At 39.0% G+C, this 18,013-nt stretch overlaps 1 pseudogene; it reads right to left on the bottom strand.

Annotated features, from left to right (window-relative positions):
• Positions 1-18,013, bottom strand: part of LOC121929019 — a 144,275-nt pseudogene that overhangs the window by 121,837 nt on the left and 4,425 nt on the right.

Genomic DNA, 18,013 nt, shown 5'->3' with positions numbered 1-18,013 from the left:
AACCCTTTCCCCAACAAACGAAACCCACCAGCAGTTACTGACAGCAGCCAGCAACCTACAGTACAACCTCATTGCTTTCACTAATCTGCAGTTTCAGCTCCCAGGATGATTACTACCTGAATGTGCCAACCAGTTGAGATAGTGGGCACAGTGAATTGTATGGCTCCCTGAATAAAGGAGGTATGGCAAAGAGTGAAAATGGGTTTATTATTAGCATTGATTTAAAATTGGAACTGTTCATATCAAACTGGTTTGATCAATGTTCGGGAGCGTTTAAAGCAGTCATGAGAGGTTGGTTAATTAAAAAAGCGTAAGAAATTAGGAAAAAAAGAAATGAAAATTAGACAAATTGAATAAGGAACTAGAGCAGAAAGAGAAACGCGCAAAGAAAAATCCTAAAGATAGAATACCTTAGTTAACTGAAACTAAACAAAAGCAAATTTCGACCCTTATGATAGAGCAGATGGAAAGGAAATTAAAATTGTTAAACAAAAATATTATGAGTCAGCAAATAAACCGGGGAAATTATTGGCATATCAAATCAAAAAAGAAAAATCGAAACAAAGAATAAATATGATAAAAGAAGAAGAAAGGGTGTTGACTGATCAAAACAAAATTAAAAGATGTTTTTCAAAGATTTTACACTGAATTATTTAAAAAGCCTCTGGTTAAAGAGACAAAAATAATGAACACTTGGACTCATAACATTCAAAAAATTAACTAAGGAACAAAAAGAGCGGTTAGATAAACCTATTCAAAGACAATGATTTTTTACAAGCATACAAAATGCCAAAACTGAGAAAGCCCCAGACCAGATGGTTTTTTGAATGAACCTATAAAAACTGTGTGGAGAGCTTGGTGGATCCTCTGGAGCGGGTGATGAACGAGGCTAGGGAAGGGAAAATGCCCCAAACAGGGACACAATCCATAACGATTTTGATTCAAAAAGAAGATAAAGATCCGACTAATCCCAAAAAATTATAGACTGATAGCACATTATGAATTCGGACTACAAATTATTGTGTCAATTGGCGGATAGATTAAAAAAGGTATTGAACAATTGGATCCATGTTGATCAAAGTGGCTTTCCTCCCGGGTAGATTAATAAAAGACAATATTAATTTGTTAAATTAATAGAAATTCATGAAAAAATTGATAAAAATGGGAAAGCGGAGAAGCTTTTGATATACTATTGGGAATTCAGTTTGGGGTATTAAGAAAAAGGGGGTTGGAGAAAAATTTCAAGGTGCAGTAGAGGGAATATATAAAAAACAAGAAACACAGATTTTGGTAAATGGGGAAAACCCCCCATCATGCAGGATTTTCAAAGGGGTGAGACAGGGATGTCCATATCACATTGTTATTTATATTGTCCCTGGAAATGCGTGTAAATAAGATCAGACAGACTCAAAAGATAGAAGGACAATTAAGGGGGATGGAATATAAACTGTGAGCTTACGCAGATGATTGGTCCTAACAATTGCAAATGAAAATGAGTGTATAGAACAAATAACAAAATTACTTTAAAAATTCGGAAAATTGCAGGATATAGAGTTGGTTGAAAAAAACCAGCATTGGGCAATGATTTGACGAGAGAGGAAAGACTTTTTTACAGGAAGAATCTGGCTTTAATAGTTAACTCAGTAAAATATCTTGGAATAATTTAACAACAAAAAATATAGAGTTATTTAAAAATAATTATGAAAAAAATGTGGAAAAGCATTAATCAGATTTGAAAAATGGGCTAAATTACAAACCTCGTGGATGGGAGTTTCAATTATTAATTTTTTACCCAAATTTATGTTTTGTTTCAGAACCTACCCATAATGGAATATATAGCCTCATGACTTGGGATAAGGAAATTCGAAATTTCTGGGAGGGAAAAAAAGCAAGAATTAAAAGTAAAATATTACAAGATACGGTTGAAAGCGGAGGATTAGCTTACAAAACTTAAGGTGGTATTATTATGCCTGTGTGTTAGATTGGGTAGTAGACTGGTTCAAACTGCAAAAAAAGAGGTTGACAAATTTAGAGAAAATTGATTTAAATCGGTCTCCATGGAATTTATTTATGACAAAATTAAAGCAGATGTTAATTTAACAATCGTTTGATTAGAGAAAATCTTTTAAGAATTTGGAAAAAAATATAAAAACAAGTGGTGCACTAAGCTGCCTCTATGGACCTCCCAAATGAAGCATTATTCAAAAGGGAAGAATTGAAAAAAGATTTGGGTGACTTAAAAGAATAACTAAGATACAAAAAGGGAAGAGGATTATGAAAACTCAGGAGAACTGACCAAGGAGGGATACTCATGTAATTGTTCACCTACAGACAACTGAGAGAGAGATTTAACTTAGATAGTAAATATAGGGCATCGGACCAGCTGAGGCAGAGTGAGAAAAATAATGACAGACCCTACAAAACAATCTCTAAATGCACAATCAATAGGAAATTTTGAATTAGAACATGAAGTAGTGAAGGAATTTAGGGTAAATGGGCACAGGACGTGGGGAACAAATCCACTGAAGACGGGGAGAAAAATATGGAAAATAAAAATTAAATATACCAAAGTGTGATGTTGAAGGAAAATGTGTATAAAACCATTATAGGTGGTACCTAACGCCATTTAAGATTTCAAAGATGTTCAAAAATAACCGAAATAATGTTGGAAATGCAAAAGAAAAGTAGGTACATACTTCAGTTGGTGGAGTTGCAACAAAGCGAAAAAATATTGGAAACAAATACATAAAGAAATTGTAAAAATTATAAGGCAGATGGAAAGCCCACCCAGGAGTATCTCTTAAACATAACTGACGCACAAGACCCAATAAAGAAAAGGAAACTGCTCTTCTTCTTAATTATGGCGCCAGATCCTTTGCAAACTTTGGAGACTTGAGGAAACGCCGAATAGAAGATTGGAGATAAGGTCTGGAATACTTGAAATGGATAAATTGACTATATTACTTGGAAATGGCACCTTGGATGATTTTGGTAAAGTGTGGAATCCATGGAAGGAATATTTAAAAAGAGAAAAGGGTGATTTACTACCGATGGGATTTGACGAATAAGGAAAGAGAAAGCAGAAAGAAATTCTCAGTGATAGTAACCAATATCAAGGGCTAGAAATCAGGACAGGCCGAGTAGTTCTTATAGTGGAATTAAGGAATTTATGAAAAGGAAAAAATATATGTAAGCAAACAGAATTAGTAAATAGTATCAAAGTAACGGAGGATACTGGTATAGCCTTAGGAAGGGTTAGGTTAAGTGGAAGAATAGTAACAAGTAAAGTTGTAGTATAGAAAGAGAATATGAAAAACAATTCATAAATACTATAATGAGGTATTAGTTTAGTTACTAGTTGAGTTAGGATTACTGTATACTGTATAATTGTTTTATAACTTTGAGAAGCGAATGTTTTAGATTTGTTATGCTTAAATAATTTTTTTTTCAATAAAAAAAGAAATAAATCAGTGATCACAGTTCAAACGAATTAACACTATTTCAGCTATTCACATTAACATATAATAACAATGAATTGATTTGCAATTTCTAATGTGAAAATAAAAACCAATTTCAACTCAAACACTCCAACTCTGTTTGATAGTTCCAGCATAGAAACAGCAGCTTCCTAGCTCTCACTATCTGCACTTAAGCACAGACCTACATAATAGGTGGTAACCCTTTCCCCAAGCAACACAACCCACCAGCATGTACTGACAAGCAGCCAGCAACCTACAGTACAACCTCATTGCTTTCACTAATCTGCAGTTTCAGTTCCCAGGATGATTACTACCCTGAATGTCAACCAGTTGAGATGGGGCACAGTGATTGTATGGCTCCCTGAAATAAAGGAGGTATTGGCAAAAGAGTGAAAATGGATTTACTATTGGCATTGATTTAAAAATTGGAACTGTTCATAATCAAACTGGTTTGAAGAGAACAAACACTGCTTGAGGTTTCTTTTTCTCTACTAGGTTTTTGATTTTTCAAGTCATTTGATTCTACTAAACGCCAAGTAATAACCATAGTAAAGATATTCACAGTGGCTTCCACTTTTCTGGGGTCAGGGACTCAGGACCTCTATGAATGGAAAGTGGAAAAACATACTTCGGGAATCTCTGGGTCCCCAGTGCAACTCTGTGGTCACATCTGCTAGACGTTGACTGTGAATTGGCACAGGAGGACCCACAAATGCCTAGAGAAGTGTTTTCCATAAGAATCTCAGGTCCTCCAGTGCAGTATCAGGTGGATTTGACCATAGAGTGCACACTGGAGGACTCAAGATTCCTAGAGGAGAACATATTCATCAAATCCGTGAATATTCAAATCTGCAAAAGTCAAAGCCACAAATGTGAAAAAAACACTGTATTGTTCTAGGACTACTACTCTCTCTCTTTCGGATAGGCGTGTAAGTACTATTATTTTATTTTACTTCTCCTTCAACTTTAGCATTCAAAGATCATATTTCCCTATACAAGCCTACCTAAGTTTTATTATCCTGAGGATGGTTTCTCTCACTCCCATCACTCTAACGTATCTTTGATGAAACCTTCTTGGTGGCTGCTCCTAGGTTGTGGAATCTCTCACATGACAGACGACTGCTTTCTACTTCTGGCAGCTAAAGATTTTCTTGTTAGAACAGGCACTTGGTGTGACTGATGAGCTATACAATAAATCTTTTAACGTGTGTCTAAGTGTAATGGCCATATTTTAAATGTGTTTACATGTTTTAAAGTGTGGATGTTTCACATGGTAGTCTTGCTTAATAGTCTTATCAGCTTTTCATCCGTTTTAGATGTACCTTTTGTGGGTGAACTGCCTTGAGCTTGAAGAAGATATATGCTTAATTAAATACATTTAAAAAGATAGGTCCTGAATGAAATTAAAACGATAATCATTCCATGGAGAAAAGGGGAAGTTAGAGATATAAAAACCCTGAGTTTGGATCCAGAGGTTTCTTTACATTAATGGTGGCATTCTCCTGGAGAATTCCGTCAAAGGATTTTCACTGATTTTCTCCTTTTAAAGCAACCTCCATTCTTACGTTATTCCATCATCCCAGTCATCCTACAACAGAAAGCCTCTGTGCCACTGAATGCACTAGACAATGTGAGAAACCAAAATCTTCTGAGTTCTTCTCCCCTGATCTTGTGGGAGGAGGAGAGAGGAGTGGAAGGTAGTTTTGAAACAAGAGACTCAGCCTTCTATTCAGTGTAAACAAGATTTAGCTTATATCCAAAAATAGGACAAAGGGAAAGTAATGTGAAGTGCCTTTCCACTGAAAGAATCGCAAATGCATAAAAAAGATTTAATAAGTGAGGCCACAAATAGATGGGGGCAGGGGGGGTGTATGCAGACAATACCGCTGACCAGTCACTCTGAGTCCACCTAAGGCCAGCCTCAAAGCCAGCCACCAAGCAGGAGCCAGCAAAAAACTGCTCCTTGCCAGTGGCTTCATCAGACCACACCAGCCAGCGGCTTCAGAACTGAAAGCATCCGGTTTGTATACACGGTATACACCCACACACCACCGCACGCACGCAACCACACGCACACACACACACACACCGGCAACTATCAGCCAATCAAAACTATCAGTAACAACATCCAATAGGACTGAACCTCAAACACCAAATTGCAATGAGAAGCTAAGAGCGTGGCCAATATGCTCAGAAAGTACTGTATGTCAAATTGTGTCAAATAGCCACCAACAAAGGGGAAAAGGTGAGACCAGGTGCCCCCCCCTCCCAACCCCCCAACAAACACAGTCATAAAACAAAATGGCCACCGCCAGAAAAATAAGCATAGCTAACCCACCTAGTAGACAAACCAAACATGGCATATCCCAACAGACAAAAAAAAAATAAAAAAAAAAATGGCAGCAACATCAGTACAACAATGCTGCCAACCAGTAAACCAACCACAACAATGGCTGCCCTAATATAAAAAACAAAATAGCCATCCCTCGTAAAAAACAAACAAATGGCTCACCCTAGTAAACAAACAAAATGGCTACGACCTAAGTGGACCAAACCAAAATGGCCAAGAAACACAAAATGACAAGACCCTGCACCAGACCAAATGCCACCGGGCCTTGTAGACAATTCTGAGGCAGAAACCACACCAGGGCCTTAGCCTCCAACAACCACCAAGCCCTCAAACTAATGGAGCAATCAGCCTTCAGCGTAGCACTAATTACAGAAGGATCACAAGCTCCACCGCAAGCAGGGAAAGCCCCAACCCAAGGATCAGCCGGAGGCAGAGGGAAGCAGAATGGGGAACACCCAGACCAAAGCACACAACCTGCGTGAAAGACAAAAGGGAATGGAAGGATAACAGGATCCTCTGACAACAAATAACACCAGGAAATGAAGCAAAAGGGGGGGAGGTAAAAAGGAGGAAGAAAACACACCAAAAATCCCAGGGCCTGCAAAAACCAGCCATTCGGGACACGTCTTTCCTCCCTCATGGACAACTCACAAGCAGACCCAACTGGGCGACAGGCACAAGCTTGCCACTCAGCCAGCAATCTCCCCCATGGCAACACTCCCATGGCAGCAATTTAACAGCCATGCCTCTGAACCCAGTGTGAGGGCCCAAATATCCCACCCAACTCCACTTTCCATCGTGGAGGGGGTCGAATGGCCATTAATTGGCAAGCCTGTCTCTGCCAATCATTTCGCGAATCTGTGGCCCCCAGTAATACAGGTGGGAGACAGTTTCATAGGAGCCCTTGTAGTCACACACTCCTCTCATTTGAGCTGGTAAAATTGCCCATACAAAGATTTTGGCTACTGCACTCACATCCCATGAACTACATGAGCAAACAGAAGTGCCTGCCAGAAAGGACCTACCCCACACTAAGGCAAGTCATGGAGTAGCAGCAGATGAGAGCTCATTGACAGGTTTTGCCTATCAATGAAAACGGTGCCACAGTAATGATTGAATGCTGGGTACAAAGGATGGACATGATGTCATATTGCCCTTGCTCCTGCTCCAAAAGCCAAGCCTAGGAAGAGAAGGCACCCTGGCATGACTCAAAAAACACTGTTTCTAACAGTCTCCCCATCAGTGACTCTCACAGGTCATATGATAAGACTACTGGCTAGATAACCACTTTTAACTTAAGTTTTATGTGAAATGAAGCTACCATAGAATTATAGAGGGTACATAATCTCAGCTTGTAACAAGACAACAAGAAACAACGTAGCCATGCTTAGGACCACCTATTATGTAGGTCTGTGCTTAAGTGCAGATAGTGAGAGCTATCAGTGCAGATAGTGAGAGCTATCAGTGATTCATTTTGAAAACAAGCCATGGAATTTAGAGAAAATCTCACATGGGTTGTCCCTGTTGACCCCTAGTAGCATGTTTTGTCAATGGCTCCTTCAAACGTGTTTTTTCCTGTCATTTTGTCTTCCTCAAACTGACACTTGGGGAGTAGTAATGGCTAGGTCTGGTGGGATTTGTAGTACAATACACCTGGAAATTGACAGAACAGTGAAGAGTGTCATAAAGCATGGTATCCAACCACTAGTTCTACTTGGCTTTTTCACTGATCAGCATTTCTCTTACTCAACTACCAACATATAAGGTATTCATTCCCATTTCAGATACAATGAATTGTTTGTCTAGATTGGAAGAGATGATTAAGAAATGAGGTGGCCATTCCAATTAGAGAACACTGATCCTCTGCAATATTGAAGAGAAAAAGTAAGAGGCTATAAAGATCACTTGGTTAAGCAGAGCTGGGAATTCAAAACCAGTACCTTCAGCATAAGCGGAACACTATTCTTCACTATAGAATAACTGCATTCTGCAAACCCAGCCCCTAAAGTCATCTGTAGAGATTAATGTCACACCATATGTTTTTCATGTAATGGCCAGAGGGCCCAATTTTAATCCCTGCCATCTCTATCTTCTAAAAATTCCAGTGCTTGCTAACCATCCTTCTTATCTGAAAGTAAGCCAGAAAAACAACACAAAAACATATTCATTGCACCACCGAAACAGTAAGTGCTACCAGCCAGTAAATCTGCTGCTTAAACCTTGTTGAGGAGAACTGAGTAATTAGAAAATTACTAGTTCTGTTTAACTGGTTATTACCCATTTCTGATGGTGAGTGTTAGTCAACAAAGATTAATCCATTAAGCTACTTTGGGGGAAAAGAATAGCTGTTTAAGATATACATAGTTAGATTTAGCTAGTACTTTTCAGACTCCAGATTCAGATACAATTAGGGTTTGTATATACTGACTGAAAATCCAGGGCCAATCTGGAGCATTATATTGTGAACTGGCTCCAGATAGTAGGCCACAATGGTGGCCACACTCATCTGGTCAATCATAGTGCAATGGTATAGCAGTGATCAGTGCAAGGAAGGGGTTTGGCACGGCTCTTGGCATGTAGGCCCAATTCAGCTGTCTACACTCCAAAAACTCAAAAGCAAATTTGGGTAAAAAGTGTAAACTAAAAGTTACTGTGCATCATTGAAATAGCTTGGTGGTGAGTTTAGGGTTTTTTTTTTTCCTTTGGAGGATATACATAATTTGTTTTTGGTTTATTTTTTAAAAAGAAAAAGATTGTGTAATATTAAATTCCTACTTTACACTGTACAGCGATTCAAAGGTACCTTGAGTATCACCCCAAAAGGATTCTATTTGGAGGGAAAATGGATGTGATGAATATTCTGAAATTGCTGAGATGTAATTATGTGTTCATTTAATAAACCACATACAGTCTGAAAAAGAAACACTTAGAATATAAACTAGCACATACATATGCTCATTAATGCAAAGGAGATGACAAACAATATTCCTGAGTTGCTTGTTCAGCTTCTGTTTTACTTGCTGTAATTTTTTCTTCATCTGCTTTTATATTAATCTGTCTGCTTCATTACCGCACAAAGAAAAGTAAGATATAAATGAAAATATCTAACTAGGTTCCAGAATTCTACATGGAATGAAATCCGAGGAATTTATTGCTGGGAATATCTCAACTGGAACATTTGCAGAAGCCAATAATGACATTGTAACACTTTGGGCACAGTTTAGCCTGGCACTTAAATTTGATTTCAGTGTCTACAAATCTCTAGTAGTTAATGGCAAAAGACATCAAAACCCAATAGAATCTAATCTAAGATGGGAAAGGGCTAATAAAACCTATTGTGTGCCTTAATGGGGATGCAGTGTTGAGCAACAATAACTAGAACAATCTTAACAACATTTTGGCATTATTGAATTTGTATTTCCTATCTTAAAAGCCCTTTTAAAAATGTCAATGCATTTGCTCCATTCAAATCCATACACAAGAGTTTAATTGAAGTTTGTGATAACAATCAGCCTCTATCAACACCATGTACTGTAATTCTGTAATGCAGATAACTCCTTTATTAGGATAAGAGATTCCATTTTCTATAAGGGAGATACAAAATTGGATGCTGTACACATTATTATAAAGATCTCATAGAATGCCAACTTGCCATCTTATGGGTAAAGCACAAAAATCAACTGATCATCATCCCTCTGCCCCACCACCCCTCACTTAAGAGTTTCCTCAGGTATTTTATTATTCAAACACTCTTGCTTCAAACTTTGGCAGGAGAGGTCATAATAAAGCTGAACTAAAATTTCCCAGAACACATTTTTAGATATTTATTTTTATCAAATATAGATACATGGTAAATATGTATGAATGATAAAATGTGTGAATGATCTAATCCAAGGTTTGCATCACTCTTCTTCTTTCCTAAAAACATGTTGCCCACTTTAACTCGCTCATCCCAAGTATTGTTGTTTTAATACGTCTCATTTCTTGATTTACTATGCCTACCTTCCTATGATTCATGCTTCAAATATTATAGTGTTGTGCAGTTTGAGACTTTCCTTTGACCTCTAGGCATGTCAACAGATGAATGTTGGCTTCACTCCAGTTGTGTCATTAGACACAAGGTTTCATTTTGAGTTGTCTCATCATAGGGCGGTACAGTCTGCCCTTTAAGACACCCTTGTCACGTGCTAGGGTTACCTCAGGGCAGCACCTCCAGACGCCCCTCAACCCTAGTATGTGATGAGGGCATAAAAATGGTGATGCCCTGTACACACGGGCGGCTCCACTGTTACGCAAGCATTGCATGGTATCTGCACAGTACTGTGTAATGTAATGTGCTCCACTGGCACACTGGTTATGATGCAGCTGTGGCATAAAAACAACCCACTTTTCACAGGTTCTTTTTACTCCACAGGGAAGCCGCACAGTTTGGCAGCTGCTGCTTCCCTGTGGAGAGAAAACAGGCGCTGGCATGTTGCCATTTTTAGGCACTCTGTACTGCACCATAGTTTTCATGATAAAGACATTCAAAAGGAGCCTGCTGTGCCTCCTCTGCACAATACTAACAGTAGTTAGCTATATTGCCACTACCATCGTCTCTGAGAGAACTCACACCAGTGTCACCCCTACGACTGCTGCTATGAGTAGCTGTTTGCCACATTTTGTGGCTTCTCAGCAAAAGCCTATCTGACATAGGAGACCCTACCAAGAGGACTTTTACTGTCAACTTAAGGTACTTTCACATGAAGGCTTACCATGCTGAAATCGTTGGCTAAACACTTCTAGGGGAGCAGACATGGAATAGTCGATCGAGCTTCTGAAGCATCATTGAGACGTCCCACTCCTCTCCCATCAATGAAGAGTTCACAGAGTAGCCATTTCTTTAATAATGGAGACTTCCGTTATTATAGAAATGGCTGTTCCACAAATACTTCATTGATGGGAGAGGCGAGGGGACACACTTCAGTGACACTTCAGAAGCGTGACCAGCTATTCCATGTCTGCACTTCTGAAATGTTTAGGCAACGATTTCAGCATGGTAATCCTCCATGGGAAAGTACCTTATGTTGACAGTAAAAGTACTGTTGATACTCTAGAATTTAGTCAACAATTTCAGTGCAGAGCGTGCCTGTGTGTGAAAGTACCCATAACCTTGTGTGTGTCATTTTTACCCAAACCGCTCTCCCCATCACCACAAAAAAATTAAATAAAAATAGAACAGAAGGAAGGGTTTGACTCCCCTGCAACATTTTTTAAAGCCCATTGTACATGAAGGAGTAAACTAATCTTTGTAAATTATTTTTTCACAACAATACCCTGCAGAGAAGACAAAGAGATTGGGAATGCTTTTTCCTGGATAACCTCCAAATGGAGAGCCTGTTCTTTCCGTAAAACCCCTGCACCTCTTTTTCTGCAACTTGGTAGGTTTACTTCCTCACCAAAAGGACTACTGTATTTGTAAATTTCTTCCATTTTTGACAAAGAGGAAAAAATATACATGTTTTGTATTTCCTATCATAGTTAATGGGAGATATGAAAATTTGGATTGAAAATCCCGCAAAGTGGACTGGCTCAGGCTGAGAAGAACTCACCAGTTTTTCGATAGTCCAAACCCCTTCTGGATGTTTATCTACATCCAGATCCACCATTTAGATATTTCTGATCTTATCAGCAATTCATTTTATAATAAACCATACCTCTGTTGACACATGAGAATTATTCTGTCCAACTAGAAGCCTTCAGAAAGTTTCATAGTTGGAGAGAAAAATATAAACATTCTGAGAATTCTTTCTAACCATCTGTGTGCAATCCAGGAAAACGTTAGTATGCCAAAGCTACTTAAGCATTGAATTGTACTTTTTGGCTGCACCACAGTTTAGATTTACTTGTTGTTAGCTTATACTATGCCCTTGAGCTATAATTTTAAACTGGGATGTGTCTTGCGGGGGGGGAGCACCCTCAAATTAAGGAAATAAGCAGTACTCAAAATTCCTTGACTTGGAGCACAAGATTCAGCAACCTGTAATATTCACTTCCAATCCCAGGTGGCCACCATGGTCTCCTATTTGCTTCCCTGGCTCATATTTAGAAATCCTTTCCCTTCCTCCCAGCTCCTGTCAGTTATTCAACCAACTCATTCAGCATCCTTACTGAATCCTGGGTCAGATTCATATATATCTGAGTATCTTTCAATAGCTAAAACGAGCATCTAGGGCAGAACAGAAGTGGGCATCTTTTGGCCTTCTCAATTCATATATATCTGGTTGTCATTCAATAACTAAAACATTTGTCTAGGGCAGAACAAAACTGGGCATTCTTTGGCCTTCCCAATGTTTTAGATTTCCAACTCTCAGATAGCTCAGGCAGCTTAGGCAATAGTAAGGATTATGAGAATTGTGGACCAAAACATCTGGGTGCCAAAGTTTCTGATTTATGATGTTGCTTCAGATTATAACATAGTATACATTTGTCTATTTTTTTATTTGCAAGCATTTACACCCTTCAATAATTTGAGTCTGCCAATGTCTTAATTTCTAAAAAAAAATTGACTAAGTAGGAACATATCAATGTCACCTTTGTATCAAACTGCATTTTAGTCCAAACTAAATATAGAGCTGCTTTATTATTGTTGTTATTGGTGCTGTTGTTATTATTAATATTTCATCTGTTAGAGTATTTACTGAAAAATTCAGGTTAATATACATGGACTATAAATAGCCTACAGAATGAATGCAATCTATTTTTCTATGCAGAGAACTATAGAGAGATGTTCATAAATAAATCTATTTCTAAATCTTGTTATTTCCACACATGTTAACTCAAATATATATGATTTTCTTTTTTAAACAAACTGTACACAGAAATCTGCATTTCAGTTTATATATTTTAAATCAAATTTCTTTTCATAAAAGAAACACCTTTTGAAACATGTGTTTATAGATTTACTGAGCCAAAAATGCTATTGGAACATATGCTGAACCTATGGAGCTCCAAAATCTTTTCCAGAGGGCTGAGAAATACAAGAGCCCATTACTGAGCAATGCAGGGGGGTGTTGGGGGGGGGGGGGGGGGAGGAGAGGAGAAGAAAACCTAATATATTTCACGAAGGTTGATTTGATTTAGCAAGTTGGGTGCTACTTCTTTCTTTCAACCCTTGGAAGTAATGCAGAGTGGTTAGCCTGCAATAATATTCATTTTATGCAGTGTGTATGAAGAGCTTGTGAGAATGGTAACAACAGCCACATCATCACCATCACCACAGGTTGGATCAACAAATTGTATAGAATAGATCTTCCATTCACCAATTGCTTTTACAGCTTAACAACAACGTACTAAAATACAGCATACAGTACTTCAACATCAATCCAAATATCTTATTCCTCTTGAATGCCATAGAAACAGGAAGTTACTTGGGATTTGCCAAATATGAAACAGCAAAGTGAATCAGGCTGATTTAGACTAATTTGTATAAGCCTCTGATGAAGTCTGCTTAAGTCTATGAAACTTCTGTTGCCGGATTCTTTTCCTCAGAAAGGAGCAAAACAGACTACTCCGATAGGGCGGCTCCATGCTGCCCCTTGGAACATCAGATCAGGCTCATGGCATGCCCCTATTGTAAAGCCATGTTCTTGTTTATCTAAATGTTCAATGGCAGGCAGAGAAAAGACAGAGCATTGTCTTGAACCATTCTAGAGTGGAAGCAGATCCCAGAATCTTGATCTGTCTTCACTGTAAGCAAAAAATGAGCAAGTGTAAAAAAAACCAAGCAAAATCCTTACAGCATCTCCAGTCTTCAGCATTTTTTGAAAACACAGCACCACACAGAAGCAGAAGAAAAGTCTGAGTAGTGAGACAGCAGAAGCAAGAACAAAAAAGGAGTCATAGTAGCAGCTATTCTCAGACTCCTCCTGCTCCAGCAAGGCTGGAAGAGATGAAGGAGTATGGTGCCACAAGAGGGAACTTTGAAACATCATCTCCGGGTAATAAACGTTTTAAGGAGGAGCAGGTACATGCCACCGATTCAACTGCTGGTAATAAATAAGGGGTTTTCATCATCCCCTATTTCCTTTAGGTGCATTAGTGAATCTTACCAGGTTTATGGCTGAATAAAGTAAAAAAGAGGTCCTCTGTTCATATACGTTATCATTTGATTGACATTATATAGCTTAGTTAAACTTCAAAATATATTCCTGACTGAAGTGATAGGGGACAGTGCCAGGACAAAACTGTATTTGTTTGTTTTCTGAAAAATGGCAGACTTTATGAGTGACTAGGAAAAGAACCTTCTAAAATCACCTCTTTGAAATTGGGCTAGGTTAACCCCCTTCTTTAGAGTCTATTGTGTTTCCAGATTTTATGTAGATGTGAGGGGGTAAAGTTATAGACTTGCTTTGGTTTTGTTCATTGCAAATTACTGGGAGAAGACTAGTTGTCTGGATTTCTGCAACTCGGTTGACATTCAAGGTTTGAATGTGATCCAAACTGCCCCAAATAAAACCACTGAATTGGGTTCCAAATTGAATAAATTTACAGTGCTTTATAAATAAAGGTTAATAATAATAATAATAATAATAATAATAATAATAATAATAATAATAATACAGTGGAACCTCGCCATACGCGGGGATCCGTTCCGGATTCCGCCGCGTATGGCGATTTCCGCCTATGCTTGAGCCCCATTGAATGGGACGCGCCGCCCCTTCTGCCCCGTGCGCGCCCAGCAGCTTGAGCGCGTATGCTCAAAGCCGCTTAAAAAAAGTCCGCATATGCGGAGGCCCCATTGTAATAGGCAGTCTCATTTTCAGCCATAGAAGCTATGTCATATAGTCTATTCCAGTTGTTAGTGGGTTTTCAAAGCCGCTTAAAAAAAGTCCGCATATGCGGAGGCCCCATTGTAATAGGCAGTCTCATTTTCAGCCATAGAAGCTATGTCTATGTTAATAGTCTACTCCTGTTAGTGGTTTCAGGGTCTTATACAGAAAAAAAATTCTTTATCACCTCCAACTTTACTTTTTGACTGAGATGCTTGGAATTGGAGCTAGAACTTGTGTGCTAAGTATGTTAGGTACAAGTGAGTAATGATATGATGGATATTTTTAATGGTTAAAATGTGTTTCTCAAGTAAAGGAATTCCTGAAAAGGATAAACTGGACTGACAAGAATCTTTGCAGTTCTGGACTTATTGTGCACAAAAGTCACACACGGGTTGTGTGATGAGTTTTGTGTGTGTGTAAAACAGCATTTATGCTCAGAAACAGCATTTCTTCACTGAAAATTGTGCAGAAAATGCTGCAGTTGATGGCTATCCTGTGAAATTGGCACATATTTGTTTTGTACAGGAAACAGAATTTTTTGTGCAGCGATATTTCTGTACAAAAATATATTTTATGTAAAATAATGCCATGTGTGAATTTTGAACAAAATAAGTCGCAAATTGCAAATAGTCTTCAAAAACTGCAGTTTTTATAGCTTTCAGGATGTACATACCCTTGATCGCCTGGGCAGTGTCAGGTGTATTCTTTAAGTGGACATGAGGTTGGAACCCCTTGATTTCCATGACTTTGTGGGATTCTCTGGATCAAGCGAGTAGCGGACAATTTCAAGCTTACCTCAGGAAGAGCTTACTACCGCCAAGAAAAGCCAAATACCAAATACTTGAAGGATGTGACTCTGAAGAAGCAGTGTGTTCCCTTCTGTTGTTAAATGGTGGGGTTGACAGGTGCGCCCAGTGGGGTGGACACAGGGGCGCTAGTCAAAAAGAGTGCAGAGTTCGCCTGCACATGCTCAAAAAGCTGAGAGCAATGAGAGCTCAAGGGTCTGGATGTAGATCTCTGCTAATTTAACACATTCAGGTCAACAAAGCCCCCAAAATGCTCAGGCGAACAACAGGGCTCATGGCCGCATCAATCCCTATATGAGTTCTCCCTGCCACATTGAGATGATTCTGACAGAAAAGGAGCAGATTGTCCCTAAGCCAGAAGAGGAAGTTGCTCAGAAGAAGAAGATATCACAAAGAAACTGAAGAAGCAGAAACTGAATAAATATTCAGTTAAAAAATAAAAATAAATTATTATTTTATTATTATTATATTATTATTATATATTTATTTCTAAAGCGCTGTAATTATACACAGCACTGTACAAAGTCAGAAAATTAAGGAATATATAAAAGCCTGCCCGAGGCGTACATTCTAAAAGTAATAACAATTGATAGAGGAATAGATAAAATTACAATATGGAAAGAAAAAGCAAGTTAAAAACATCAGATATAAAAGCAAATCACATCAAACATTGTCAGATAGCCAGATGACAATCACAATTCCCTGAGAACGCTTCCATAACAACATGGTTTTCAGTTCAGCCTTAAGCTGGTAGGGAAGTGATGAGCCATGCATGCAGAGGAAGAAGGTTCCAGGAATGAGGGGGCAGCAAGAGAAAAAGGGACGGATCCGGGACGGGGCAAGAAAATCTGGGTTGAGAGAGAGACTTGGTTACCAGAGCGGAGATTGCGAGTAGGGATGTAGGGAGAGAGAAGATCAGTTAAATAAAGAGGGGCCAGCCCATGCAGGGCTTTAAAGGTAAGTAACAAAAGTTTGTACCTGATGCAGAAAGGAAAAGGGACCAGTGAAGGGAAGACAATAGAGGGGAGACATGATCATAACGGCGAGTGAGTGAAATAACCTCCCAAGTTTAACCCACCACTCCACATGGTTCCACAGATTTGAAATCTTGAGCCCAGGCTATCTGAAGGAACCTAATCTTCTATAGGACTGTGGAGAAAAGGCAGATTGAAATTTGGCAACCTCCAATCAGAGTGAGCCTGGCAACAGCCCATGGGAACTTGGGGCTCCACAGACGGCCCTAGTAGCATAGGGTTGGGGACGTGGCAACTGGACACCACGCACCAACCCTTGAAAAAGGAGCCATGAAATGTGCTCCTTTTCCGCGGCAGTACAGGGACGCCATAAGGGCTGCAGTATGGCCTTATGACACCCCTCGTGTGCAGTGCGTGTAAGCGCTGCGCACAAAGATGTCCTCAGGGCATGCACATCTGCATTGGTGTGCGCCAAGATAACACCCAGGGCACACGGTAGGGTTGCTGAGCATCTAAACACCAGCCCTTGCTCAACCCTCCGCAACCAGGCTGGCACAAAGTACCGGTCTCTACTGTCCTTAGCCAAGAAAAGGTGGGGGCTAATCCTAGGAGTAACTGGGCCATGTGTTTGGATGTTGTTGGATTTGCTATATGACAAATACAGTACAATTAACCCGGAATTTACTACACTAGTTAGAGAAAACTGGGCCAACAGCACTGGAGGACTACCTAGGTTAAATCACACTGTAGCTCATGCTATGTCCTCAGTATTTACTATTCAACCTCCAAAGAATAGATACCGAAAAGATAAAAACATCTAAATATGGGAGATAAACTTCAAAATCGTTAGAGCCAAGAAGAGAGATATCAGGTCCATTACTGGATGATATCAGTGTTATTACAGTGTTTCACAGCAGTTAAGCAACTGTACAACTGCTAATAATTTAGCTGTCTTAGATCTCCCTTGCCTCTCTTTAGTGAAACCTCTAAACCTATTATTAAAAAAGTCACTCAAGTCTCACATTCTCTCACCTTCAGTATGAATACTCAAAATGCAGTGGATCTGGCTTGATGTGTTGAAAAAGCAACAAGTTGGAATAAGCCAGGGATGGCATTACAAGTATCTATACATGCAACCTACGGTATCTATAGGGATTTAATTTGAGTGGAAAACAACTAAGAATGACTATAAGCACAAAGAAGAGACCAAAAACAACTCTTCCCCTGTCTTTCTGTTGATAAATGCTAAAGTTTCAGAAATACAGGAAACCACAATTAAAATGTATTTATTTCCTCGGGCCACTGATACGACATTATGAAGTGGACAATAATTCCAAAATATCAGGAGTAAGAAGACACCAGTTGAGTCATATAATTTTCTCACTAAGCATCTCTCTTCCTTATTATATTTCTCCCATAGATAAAGCAGGGGTAATGTATAACCTGAACACTGAAGTAAACATTGGTTTCCTTGAGGGTAATTTATCAAGTCTGTGTATAAATGAACATACAAGAATAGCAACATATCTAACAGAAGATATACATAACTGGGGTGGGGAAATAACCATCAGATCCTTTGAAAGGTAAGTGT

This window comes from Sceloporus undulatus, chromosome 4, assembly GCF_019175285.1.
Source record: "Sceloporus undulatus isolate JIND9_A2432 ecotype Alabama chromosome 4, SceUnd_v1.1, whole genome shotgun sequence".
NCBI classification, from domain to species: Eukaryota; Metazoa; Chordata; class Lepidosauria; order Squamata; family Phrynosomatidae; genus Sceloporus; species Sceloporus undulatus.
This window is presented reverse-complemented; position numbering and strand designations above follow the sequence as displayed.